Source organism: Apium graveolens, chromosome 7, assembly GCF_009905375.1.
Source record: "Apium graveolens cultivar Ventura chromosome 7, ASM990537v1, whole genome shotgun sequence".
NCBI classification, from domain to species: domain Eukaryota; kingdom Viridiplantae; phylum Streptophyta; class Magnoliopsida; order Apiales; family Apiaceae; genus Apium; species Apium graveolens.
In genome coordinates, this window is record NC_133653.1 from 186,770,742 (window position 1) to 186,784,311 (window position 13,570).

The window sequence follows — 13,570 nt, forward strand, 5'->3', positions numbered from 1 at the left end:
TTCCACCTCTGCTCCTTCCGTACTTCTTCTTCAGCAACAACTGCATTTTCTGAAACTTGAGACTTTTCAGGCTCTTCGTCTTGCTGAATTTGGGGGCTTGCAACCTTTACAGACCTTAAGGTGATGGCGTTCACCTGTTCTTCAACTTCCTTCTTGCCTGGATTGGCTTCTATATCACTAGGAAGCGTTCCTGGTGGTCGATTCAATAAGGCATTGGAAATTTTCCCTATTTGGTTCTCCAGAGTCTTGATAGAAATTGCCTGGCTTTGGCATATAAGAGCCTGGTTTTTGCACATAAGCCTCAACTCCTCCAATTCATATTTTTCATTCGAAGATAGACCTGCATCATGATTTTGTTATTGAATTTGGAGTTGTTGTTTTGGTGCAATTTGTTGCTGAAAACCAGGAGGGTTGAATTGTTTTGCTCCAAACTGCTGGAACGGCTGTTGCATCGCATTTTGATTGTTGCTCCAACTGAAGTTAGGATGATTCCAGTTGTCAGGATGATAAGTGGCAGGAACTGGCTGCTGCGATCTCTGAAAGTTGCTCACGAACTGAGCTGAGTCACTAGATATATCACATTGCTCTGTCGCACGCGGACCTGCACACAGCTCACAAACACTGGTAATCTGCTTAACACCATAGTTAGCCAGAGAATCGATCTTCATAGACAACACCTTCAGTTGAGCAGTGATAGCCGTAGCTGTATCCACTTCAAGAACTCCTGCTACCTTGCCCTGTGGAAATCTCTGGGTTGGATACTGATATTCATTAGCAGCCATCAGTTCAATTAGATCATAAGCTTCCTCATAGCTCTTTGCCCATAATGCTCCACCTGCTGCTGCATCGAGCATGGGTCTGGACTGTGCTCCCAACCCATTGTAAAAATAAGTGATGATCATCCAATCAGGCATTCCATGATGAGGACACTTCCTAAGCATCTCCTTGTAGCGCTCCCAAGCTTCACATAGCGATTCTCCTATTTGCTGCGCAAATTGAGTAATAGCATTCCTGAGTGCAGCTGTCTTCACCATAGGGAAGAATTTAGTAAGAAATTTCTTAGCAAGATCTTCCCAAGTAGTAATCGAACCAGCTGGTAGAGAGTGTAACCAGCTCTTAGCCTTGTCCCTCAGAGAGAATGGGAACAGTCTCAGCTTTACAGCATCTTCAGATACACCATGGAACCTGAAGGTGTCGCAGATCTCTATGAAATCCCTAATGTGTGTATTGGGATCTTCTGTTGGAGAACCCCCAAACTGGACTGAAGTCTGTACCCATTGAATTATGCCAGGCTTGATCTCAAAGGTATTAGCTATGATAGCTGGACGGATAATGCTAGATTGAATGTCATTGATCCTGGGTTGAGAGAACTCCATCAAGGCTCTCGTTCGTGCTGCTGGATCTCCCATTGTAATGAGTACCCGAAACACAAACAAATAAACCGTGAAAGTAAAAGAATCTGAGTCAGTGAACTTTAACGACCACTGATGACAAGCACATAAACTAAGAATTAATACCGAGTCCCCGACAGCGGCGCCAAAAACTTGTTAGGGCGAAAACACGCGCTAATATTCACGCAAGTATACGCGTTCGTAAGTAGTACAAGATATAAATCAGATTCGTTCCCACAGAGACTGATTTAGGTTAAGTTCAATTTATGCACCTATGCAACAATGTATGGTTATCGCTCAATGCTAAGACAAATAATAAATTGGGTTTTTATTAAACTAAGAGATTATACTAAATAACATTAACTAAGAGAATTGAGGTTGAATTACTATATATGACAAACATGGGATTCTAACTTCATTAAATACTTTATTCAATAGCCTTACTGTTCTTAACCTTAGCATGTGATGGTGATGACACTAATCAGATTACACGAAACTGATAAACGCCATCTTTCATTGCACGAGTACCATTCTACCAGACATCCACAAAAGAGATAGAAGCTGAATAGGCACCAATTATATTGAGACCCTATATGTCTATAGAATTTGACAACATAACGGTTTAAGCACAAGTTATCTATCTTGATTATATAGGGCAAGTAAAACGGTTAGAGTTACCTACGAATCATGCATACACATACATGAACCTATGTTAGCATGGAAAATTCTAAACCTCTATATTCACTGTCGCTTCAATAGATATTAACACGCTATCTTATATGTTAGCTACGCACATAAGACGAATAAGCACAACCAATACTAGGATATCATACAATCACCACACACCAAGATATCAGAACAATTTATTTATTAAAATCCATAAGTAAATCCGCTAGAACCCCATGACAACGATTAGCCCATAATAGAACTCATCATCACCATGGGTTCATATGAAAGTATGGTATAAAATAAGGTCTTAATAATCTGAATAATAATTAAAGTACGAATAAACGAGATATAGGTTCAACAAGAACGAAAACGAGCATCCAAAGTTACAACTAATTCAAAAAATCACAAGTTAAAAACAAGATCTTCTTTTTCGGAGTTGTTCTGTGCTTCTAGGTCTTCTCCTTGGTATCCCAATCTTCCCGGATGATGAAAACCCTTTTTTAAGTATATATACGCCCCTAGTGGACCTGGGCCCGTAAAATCATCAAATTCCACTCAAAAAAGACTTTTTCAGTGAAATCAGCGACCAGCCGCGCCTTGGGCGGCCGCTCAGCTCTCTGGGTGGGCACTAAGCTCTCCTGGGCGGCCGCTCAGCTCTCTGGGCAGACGCTCAGCTCCTGTTTGGAAAAATTTCTGATGAATCTTGTTTTGGCCATAACTTGAGTTCTACTCGTCAGAATTAGGAGATTCAACTGCCCACGCGAAGCTATTGAGATTCTCTACAACTTGATAATGGCCTTGGCTTCCAATTCTGATAACTTTTTATCATATTTCCTTTTAAATCTCATTTCTTCATATAACTGATACCTGAAATGCAATAACACAAAAACACATCAAAATACCAACAACTTGAGTTTAAAACACCAATTTAAGCATATAATAAAGCATTCCAAGTGGATATAAAATCCACTTATCACCAGTCACTCAGGCAAGTTTTCTACCCGTTATACTGTTGTTGTGATGTAATACATTGATGCATTATCTTGAGATAAGTGCATGGTTATTGTTAGCAAAGTCTTGCGATATATTGAAGCATGTGATATGACATTTATATGCATGCATGTTTCGTAATCTTGATATTCTATTATCAATTCAAATGCTTATAAGTTGCATAATACCTATGCTAGAGATAAACAGTATTTTCGTATACCCTTAGTATAGGGGACCCAAAGGTGAACATTTTTCTAAACCGGGAGTCGATGTTCCCGAGAATAATATATATATATAATTTTCTATAACTATTAATCAGATAAGGTATATTCGATAGTTTTGAATAATAATCAAACTATTTTTAATTATTCAAATAAAGATCGTACTTTCGTACAAGTATATCTTTTGTTATTTATTATTCATTTCAAGTATGAGTTTTAAAAATTCTACTTTAATTATTTTATAAAGATTATCCTTATTGGGAATATTATTTAAATAATAATATTCAGATATTGTTAGGAGTATATGTGCATTAGTTTGATGATAAGTTAAACAAAACACTTAAGTAGAAATCTAGTGTTTGTAGCCTCAACGGATAAGACCACTTTGGCTATCCGTTGATGGAGTAGCTTTACTTAGAAATAAGTTTAGTATTGTAGCACATTTCAGTCTTTGTAAATGAGTTATAATTCTCAGAAGTTGTAGGAAATTATAAGTCATGTTGACTACTAGTGGATATGCAAATAGGAGAGCTAATTGTAAATATTTCATTCCTTATAATTTTGTATAAATGAAGTGGTATCACCTGATAAATTAAAGACCTTCAACGGATGAGAAACAAAGCCTCAATGGATGTCTCTAAATCTTCAACGGATAACATCCATCAACAGATGAGTGCATCAACGGATAAAGCTTCAACTACTAAAGTATCAACGGATAAGAGCATCAACGGATAAAGCCACCAACGGATGAAAGCTTCAATGGATGCTCAGTTCTATAGAAGTTGATAGTGACAATTCATAAGCTGACAGAGGCACATGGGTTGACAGAGACAATTGGAATGTGGTAGCCTCTTGGAGGAATGAAGAAAAAGCAGTATTTCCATTATGGTGCAAACAAGGAAGTATTCAAAGATTCTCAGATTATCTTAGATTGCATTGGACAGAGAAATGAAGAAAAAACATGTGAAGAACTATTTTATAATTGTATTTTATCTTTGTCTTCACTTGAAATACTTGGTGATATATAAACCAAGTTGCAGCTAGTAATTAGGTATGAATTTTCAAGAGCTGTTTAGAAAAATTCAGAGAGAAAATCATCTAGTTTGTACTAGGAAGCAGCTGTGAACAATTCTTTGTATCACAGATTTTCTGAAATACACATCTCTGGTGGAACAACAAATCCACCAGAAATGTTTTTAAAGCCTCTGTATTCTTTACATTTGTGTTTTGAATATATATCTGTCTGCACTTGCTTAAAGCCATTCACACACATCTGTTCATCATACACTTAGCTTTTGAAACTGCTCAAAACTTGAAAAAGTTTTGAGATTTACATTCAACCCCCTTCTGTAAATCTCATTGTTAGTTCCTTGGGAATAACAATTGGTATCAGAGCAAGCTCTTGACATACAAAGAGTTTAAAGATCTATTCTACTAACATCATGAGTAAGAAAGATATTGGAGTGAAGATTCCAATCCTGGAAAGAGATAACTATCATCACTGGAAAGTGAAGATGCATCTACATCTTCTCACTCAAGATGAAAGCTACATAAACTGCATTTAGAATGGTCCTCACATCCCTCATAAAGTAGCCACAACTGCTACTACCACAGTTGTTGTTGGACAGTCTATTTCCAAGCTAAGAGCAGAATGGACTCCTGAAGATATTGAAGAGGTTCACAAGGACAAGAAGGCCATGAACATTCTGTTTAATGGCCTAGACAAAGATATGTTTGATAATGTCATTAACAGCCTCTCTGCTAAGGAAATTTGGGATACTGTGCAACTTATCTGTGAAGGTACTGAGCAAGTTAGAGAAAACAAAATGCAGCTTCTCATTCAATAATATGAATATTTTCATTCTGAAGAAGGAGAATCATTGAATGATACTTTCAATAGATTTCAGAAACTGTTGAATGGATTGAAGCTGTAAGGCAGAGTGTACCAAGTCAAGGATTCCAACTTAAAATTTCTAAGGTCTCTACCAAAGGAATGGAAGCCTATGACTGTTTCACTGAGGAATTCTCAAGATTATAAGGACTTCACACTTGAAAGATTATATGGAATTTTGAAGACCTATTGTAATAACCCCAATTTTTGGAATTTTTGAAACCCTTATGAATAGTGATTTGCTGAATAAGAAAACTTTTCATGCCACACTATGTAGGGGTTCTGTTATTGATATTCTGAGATTTTATAAGTACTCTATATGGTATATAAGTGTATGTAAAGATCGTCAGAATCCAATTCCGAACACTTTGATTTTTTCCCGGAAATCCACTAGATACGGAAATAATTGAGTATAAGGTAACAGGATAAAAATGATTTAAATTAAAGGATTATAAGAGAGGATCATAAAAGGATTATAATGTATTGAGAAAGGTTAAGGAAACCCAAGTAATAAGATCCCGGGTATGATCCCTCAAACGAGAAACGAGAACGAAAGTTAAGCGAACCGTATAATAGATCAGCGGTCATTAGGCAAACAATTAGGAAGTTAATCAAGGAGGTTAGGGATGATGAGGTCATCCAACCAATGAGAAGAGGACAAAGAAGGGAGGGTGACATCACATGATGACAAAAGCATGACATAAGGGAAGGAATTGTTGGATAATTGTGAGCCACACAAAAGTTACCATGGTAAAAAGGTAAGAAATCAAAACAAAAAAAATCAAAAAAAATCAACCAACCAAAACAAATCAAAGCAAAACACAAAATCATTTCATTCTTCATCCAAGGAGCTCTCGGCTTTTCCTTTTTCTTCAAAGCAAGAAAATCAAAAACCAAGTTCCAAGCTTTGTTAAATCACAAGGTAATTATCTAAGACTCCTTATGCATAGTTATGGATATCCTATAAGTTTGAGCTCCTAAATCCTTCATAATCTCTTCCTAAAAATCATGGAAGAAGATGGTGAATAGTGTTTTTCAAGAACTAAAATTTTTGTTCTTGAAGTTTTGTTTAGTTTAAGCTTGGATAAGGACTTTAAGGGTGATTCCAAGCCATTCTCTTGATTCTCCACTCTCCAAGGAAGGTATAAACTCCAAACCCTAGCTTTAGTTTTGAGTAATTAGGAATGAATATGATTGATATAGTATATGTGAAGTATGATGCTTGTTTGTTTAAAGTTTGGTTGAGTTTGTAGAGATTAGTTGGTTTTATGGTATTTTTGGAGTTGTAAATCTTGATAATTAGTTAAAGAACTTAAGTAAGCTTTTAGTTCATGATTGGGAAGTAGTATAAGTTGATAATATTGAGTTGTTGGGGCTGTTATGGTGAAGTATTGATGGAGTTTGGTTGTGATGTTGATTGTGGATTGATTGTGGGTTGAATTGGAGTATTTTAAATTTGGGAAATCGCGTAAACATAGCCGTCGTAATGTCCGATTTACCGTAGACTGTTTTTGTTCTTAACATCAGAACCCTTGAACTCACTGTTAGGTTTTGACCATTGCCATGTTTAGATAGTTCATGTTACGAGCTTCGTTTTGATATGTGGTTCGTTTGAATCCGATGTACGGTTTAGAAGAAACGACCGTTTTAAGTAACGGCATTTCGCGAACAAACCATTACCCCTCGCCTTACTTTGAAACCTTGATTAAGGACCTTAAATGACTAATTGGGGTAAGAAACAATTATGTAAAGTGGATTAGGCAGTTGGTAAGGTACTCGTGAAAGAATTGCCTTAAAACTCGTAATGGTTAATTTATTAAAAATGGTGGAGCCGAGGGTACTCGAGCGACTTAAGAGAATCAGTAAGCGCAAAGCGAGCGTTAGAGTCTAATTTGGTTAAAGTATAGATTTACAAGTGACTTTGGTTTAATTACAACTTATATGTTGTTTATAGGTTACCAGACTCGCCCCAAGCCATTTATAACCCCCAGTCGCTCAGGCAAGTTTTCTACCCGTATAACTGTTGTGATGTATATGTGTATATGCATGATCTTGTGATAAATGCATATTTGTTATTAGCAAATTCTTGCGATATATTGTAGCATGTGATATGGTATATATGCATGCCTGTTTCGTATTCTTGATTTATATATCTGATGGTTCAAATGCTTATTAGTCGCATAATACCTATGCTAGAGATAAGCGGTATTTGAGTTTACCCTTAGTATAGGGGATCAAAAGGTGAACTTTTTCTAAAACCGGGAGGCGAGGCTCCCGAGTATTATATATATATATGAATAGGTTTTAAAACTATTAATCGAATAAGGTTTATTCGATAACTTTATATTATTTAATGAATATTACTTGAATATTCATTCGAGGACTTATGACTCACTTTATATTATTTAATGAATATTACTTGAATATTCATTCGAGGGCTTATGACTCAGTTTATATTATTTAATGAATATTATTTGAATATTCATATGAGGACCTATGACTCCGATTATTTTCTGAGATATATTCTTTATTTTATTAAAGAATAAGGTGTCGATAATCAAACTTATTTTTGATTATTCAAATAAAGATAGTACTTTCGTATAAGTTTTACAACTTCTACCTCAATTATTTGTATAAAGATTATTCTTAATGGGAATATTATTTAAATAATAATATTTAGATATTTTCTAATATATTGGGACTGATTTACTTTATTAAATCAGTATTACTCAAAACACTCTTTAAAGTGTTTTCGAGTCTTTAAAATGATTTTTAAAAGTTAGGGCGGATCCCAAAACTCATTTTTATATATTTAAGATCTTCCTTTTTAAAGGGGATTTAAATACTCGCTCAAAACCAGAGGGATCCGGCTCTGTGATGTATTTTATATTCGCAACAAGGTTGCGGTTTTGGTAAATGAATTGATTACTTACCCAACGTTCGGGAAGTAAGTCCATCTATCGAGTCGGCATAAGCAACATGGGCTCAGTGGGCGTCCATGATAGTGTAAGTGGCTCAGTGGGAGTCCATCAAATGCGTAAGTGGCTGAGTGGCAGTCCAGCATAAGGTCCTATTGCGACCAGGGTGATGACCAGTGGGGAATTCGTCCATCTACTAGTAGAAAAGGTTACTTATTGGTATCTTTGCCTGATCAGCAAGATACCGGGTTTATGCCACAATTCTTTTCCTTTCCAAAAATTCATTGGATGTTACAAACTCTGTTCATACTTTACATGACATAGGTTTTCAGGAAATGTATAAAGAGATATATATGTGGATATATATATATCGGGACTTAATGAAGTATATCATAACTTCATTTCATTTAATGATATTTCAAAGATTGAATCTATTCAAGTCTTATCTTGTAGTCTCATCAGTGTGATGAACTTTTGAAACTAATTATAACTTGAACGGTGGTAGTTCAAGTAGTATTCGGAAAAGATATAAGTATATTGGAGTATCTTGTAACTTCATCTTTTAAACTTATATCTAGTTAATGATTATCTTATGCATGATAAAGATTTTCAGAAAAACGTTGAGACAAGGTTGGATATATGAGATCACCTTGCAATGATATTTTTATACAGTTATAAACTGGAACTCTGTGTATATTATACATGTCAGAGGATTTCAAAGATTGTGAAAAGTATATATGTATATATACTGAATATTTTGCGACTTGGTCGCGTTAAGATATCAACTTGGTTTATTTCTTCTTGACCAAGACTTTCATGAGTACTATGAGAATGCTCATATATTGTAAATCATTATACATATTATTTTGGTGGGCTTGTTTCTCACCCTTACTTTCTTCTTTCATCACACAACATCAGCTAGACAAGATGAACAGGACCAAGCTTCCAATTCGCAAGCGGTTAGAAAATGTTCCGCAGTTTGCTGGAAGCGTTGATGCCGCCGTAGCTGAGGTAGGAGCTACCAATAGGCTAGGTTTTCAACTATTGATGAACCAGATTTATGTATATTTATGAATTGTAATAATGGCAAAGAAATGTAAATTTATTTAGAAACCCTTTTAAGGTGTATTGGCATATAATTGTGGAATAAAATGACTTGTGATTATTTTTGGATATTCATCTCTGAGACTATAACTTGTGGTGTGTGTGTTTATGGTGGGGTCACAGTACAGAATAGTTGATTATTTATTAAGATTGGGTGTTATTAAGGGAAATGGAACTCGTGACAACCCGGATCCCCGACCCCGGATTTGGGGGTGTTACACCTATGAACTTGAGATGGAGTAAGATGAGTTGTTGGAGAAGGGAAAGAGAAAAGGTGGATCAGTTGCACTTGTAGCTGAAAATGAGAGAATTGAAGCCAGGAATGAAGAAAAGACAATGCCAAATCTCAAAATTGGCACAAGCAAATCAGAATCAAGAAAGGGTAAGGAGCTAGCAGCTGAGGTTGAAGACAATTCCAGTCAAGATGACTCTGATGATGTTGATGAACATCTGGCCTTTCCGTCCAGAAGATTTGCAAAGATGAAATTCAGGAAAAACACTAGAGCCACTAAGCCAAACAAGAACATGGTGGACAAGTCTAAGTTCAAGTGTTATAACTGTGGTACAAGTGGACACTTTGCAAGTGAGTGCAGAAAGCCAACTTCTGAAAAGAAGAAATTTGAGTAAGTGGATTACAAAAAGAAATATTTCGAATTGCTCAAACAAAAGGAAAGGGCTTTTCTGACTCAGGAAAATGACTGGGCAGCTGATGGAGCCAATGAAGATGATGATATGGAATATGTCAACCTAGCCCTGATGGCTAATTCTGATGAAAATGAAACTAGTTTATCAAGCAACCATGTAATTACTACTGACCTCTCTCAGCTTTCTAAGATTGAATGCAATGAAGCTATAAATGATATGTCCAATGAATTATATCATTTGCTTGTTTCCCTTAAATCACTAGCTAAAGAAAACACAAGAATTAAAGAGAATAATTTGTTTTTAAGTGATAGGAATGCTGTGTTAGAGGGTAAGGTAATTGAGCTTGAAAAGATTAAAATCAAATGCTTATCTTGTTAGTCCCTTAACAATATGACAAGAATTACAGAATGGGGGTTGAATGGAATTCTTGAAACTTTTTCTTGAAATAAAATGTTCAAACTCAAATATAAATAGAAGTGTATTGATTAGCACAATGCGAAATAAAAACTTAAGTGAATCAAAACACAAGTAATTAAAAACAAAAGTCTTTAAAAACTTTCTGGTGGATTTAAATGATTCTACCAGAGATATATATTATATATCAAGAGAATTCCGTGTGCAGAAATGCTCACAGCTGCTTACAATAATTGAACTTCTAAGACTACAGACAAATACTAAGAATCCTGCTTACAAATGTTTCTCTGCTTTCTTGCTTAGATCGATAATGTCTTAGTTGCTACTTCTTGCTTTATATATCACCAAGATTACAAAGTAATAAGACAAGATAATAAAACAAAAACTATCTAATCTATTACAATGCTACTTCATTACTCCATTCCAGCATCTTTGAATATCTTATTAATAGCATGGAAATGGTAATGCTTCTTTGTTCTCGAAAACCCAGTTGAATTGGCTACTACATTCCATTTGCATCCACTCGACGTATGTGACTGTGTTGTCACTGTCAACTGATATTTGAATTCTTTATCCATCGGGTTCATGATCATCCGTCGAGTTATTGATCATCCGTCGGGTTGTCTATTTGATCAACCCGTTGACTTCATTGTAGGTTATCCGTCGGGTAGCAAACTGGCACTTGACTTTATTTCATTTATGCAGAATTACAAGACATCATCTATGTACAATTAATCAACCTATTCTGCATATCTAATTAAAGTCAACATGACTTGAATACTACTTACAGAATCTATACAATGGTGAATGCAGAAATGTGCTACAGACTTATTGTTACATAAGCTACTCACTCGATGGATACTAAGTCATCATCCGTCGGGACTATAATGAGTCATCCGTCGGGACTATAAATCTTATCCGTCGAGTGCTATATTATTTCACTAAGTAAAATCTACTAAGGTGTTTTGTTCATGAAATCATCAAGTACACAACATATACACAACAATCTCCCCCAATTTATGTCTACTGAAATTATAGCCATAAATTAAGAGATACTTGATGATAAAAAAAACACCCTAAATATATGACTTTAAGAGAAAGTAGATATTACTGAAAAGTGCTTCAATTAACAAAAAAAGACAAAGTTTTGCTCACAGTCATTTTTCAAGATGCTCCTCTAGCCTGAGCAAATTTGTCTAGTTTCTTGAAGGTCTGGATCTCTTTCCAAGCTTTCTGTTGTTTTCCTCAATCTGACTTTGGAGTTGCCTATGGAATTCCAGTTCATCAGATTCTGAGAGGTTTAGCTTTCTTTGCATTTCCAAAAGAGTCTCATTGCTATAGATGCTCAATTGGTCTTCTAATCTGAAGAATCTTCTTACACCTTTGTCATCTATGAACTCCATCAGCCAGTAGGGCCTTAGATGCACTCTTCTCCCTGTGTAAGGGATAATTAGAGTCTTTGGGAGTGCATCTTTAGCTCTAACACTCCTTAGTTCTTCAATCTTCTTCAATACCAATCTTTTTGCAGTAATGTTGAACCCAAAGTTCTTCTTGAAGGATGAATAAACTTTAATCAGTATAGCTTGGCTTTCTTGAAGGATCCTGTGAAGAGGCCACTGAGTCTCCTTTCCTCCTTTGTACTTGAACACTAACCTTTCAGGTAGGTTTCTGTATGCATCAATTCCTCTCACTTCATCTAGTTCATCCAGATAGAGGTTTAGATCAGAAAATTCTTTGATGTCACACAAGTACAGATAGTCTCCCTTGCTAATTTTAGATTGAGCTTTGACTTGTGACTTGGATTTGAGAGGTGACAACTTCACTTTCTTAACTGCTCTTGACTTTATTCTTTTTGACTTGCTAAGGATTGGTAGATTGAAGTCAGGAATTGGTATGTTCTCCCATTCTATTGGCTCATCCTTGGGCACAATAGGTTCACCATGAATATTTCTGTAGGGATCCACCACCCTGATATCTTCAAATACCACAGAGGGCATTGATGCTTGAGTTGTAGATGGTGTGGATTTCTCAGGAAATTGATCTTCAAATTCCTTGTCAACAATATCCAGTTTCCTTTTAGTTCTTTTAGCCAATTCCTTCTTTCTTGGAGAGTTCTTCTGTTGTTCAACTTGCTTCTTTGATTCAATAGCTTCAGACGGTTAAGGAATTTGTTGTGATGTATTTACAGCATGTAGCTTGGCCAAGATAGAAATCTGCTCTTTCTTTTGTTTAGTCTTTTTAGCATCCAGAGCAGCTTGCTTCTTTTCCTGCTTCAATCTAGCTTTTTCTTCTCTCTTTGCTTGAGCAAATTGAGGATGTCCAACCACCACACAATTTTTTTTCCCATTTTTGAAAATCTTGGCAATTATCCTTTTGGAAGCTGAATCAGCTGGATCTTTGTACAAAGCAATTGACCTTGACAGAAGCTTCTTCTCATCAGGCTTGGGTATCTCATACACAGTGTCCCAAGGGTTCTTCAGTGATGATTTTGAGTAGTTTACCCTTGGTTTCAGAATTGTTTCATCCTTTGGAGATTTGATGCAGGAAGGTTGTCCTCTTTCCAGATAATTCATGCTCATCTCATTCACACTAATTTTCTTGACTTGAGAGTGATGGATGCCTGACTTAACTGGTTCCTTGACAAGTTCAAACTTTTTCTGTATTTCCTCATCAATCTTTTCCCAGTTGACTAAACTCAACTTTTCCTTATCAGCTGCTCTTAAGTTGGCTGCTGCTGCATTGATCAGATCTATGCTATCTGTAACTAATGGCTTTGACATAGTAATTGAAGGTACAATTACTTTACTGATTTGAATCTGAAGCCTCTCCCCCTCACTTGATCCTTTCTCCCCCTTTTTGTTATCATCAATTTGAGTAGAGGAGGGGGTTTGAGCAGCCACCAGTTTTTGAAGTACATCAGTCTGTTGGGCATTATGTAGATGAATGGCAGTTAAAGATGCTTCCATGGCTGACATTCTTGTGTCCAAGGCATCTATCTTGGTTGACAGATCAGAATTTTTCCTTAATTGCCTCTTGATGTCAAGCACTATAGCTTCCGGAAGGTTAGAGTCTATCCTGTCTGAAATAGCCTTTTTCATCTCCTCAATATCATTCTTCATAGAATTCACATCTCCAGCATGCTGGAAGCCCTGGATTTATTGAAGTTGCAGGGAGGCTAGATGTGCCTGAAGGAGCTTCTTGGTGCTGGCATTGGTAGGGGTTTGAAGAGCAGTATTTGTCTGATTGATTAACTGGATCAGGGTTGTCTTGAAGTAATGCTCATCACAGTGTTTTGAGAATGCCCATGATGGCATACCTGACCTTGAA

General features: G+C 36.2%; 1 non-coding gene across 1 annotated transcript; it reads left to right on the forward strand.

The window, feature by feature from the left end:
* The first annotated feature begins 912 nt into the window (after positions 1-912).
* On the forward strand, positions 913-1,019 carry LOC141676075 (small nucleolar RNA R71). Its single transcript, XR_012556684.1, has one exon. It is a non-coding gene; the product is annotated as a small nucleolar RNA R71 (small nucleolar RNA).
* Positions 1,020-13,570: the final 12,551 nt, after the last annotated feature.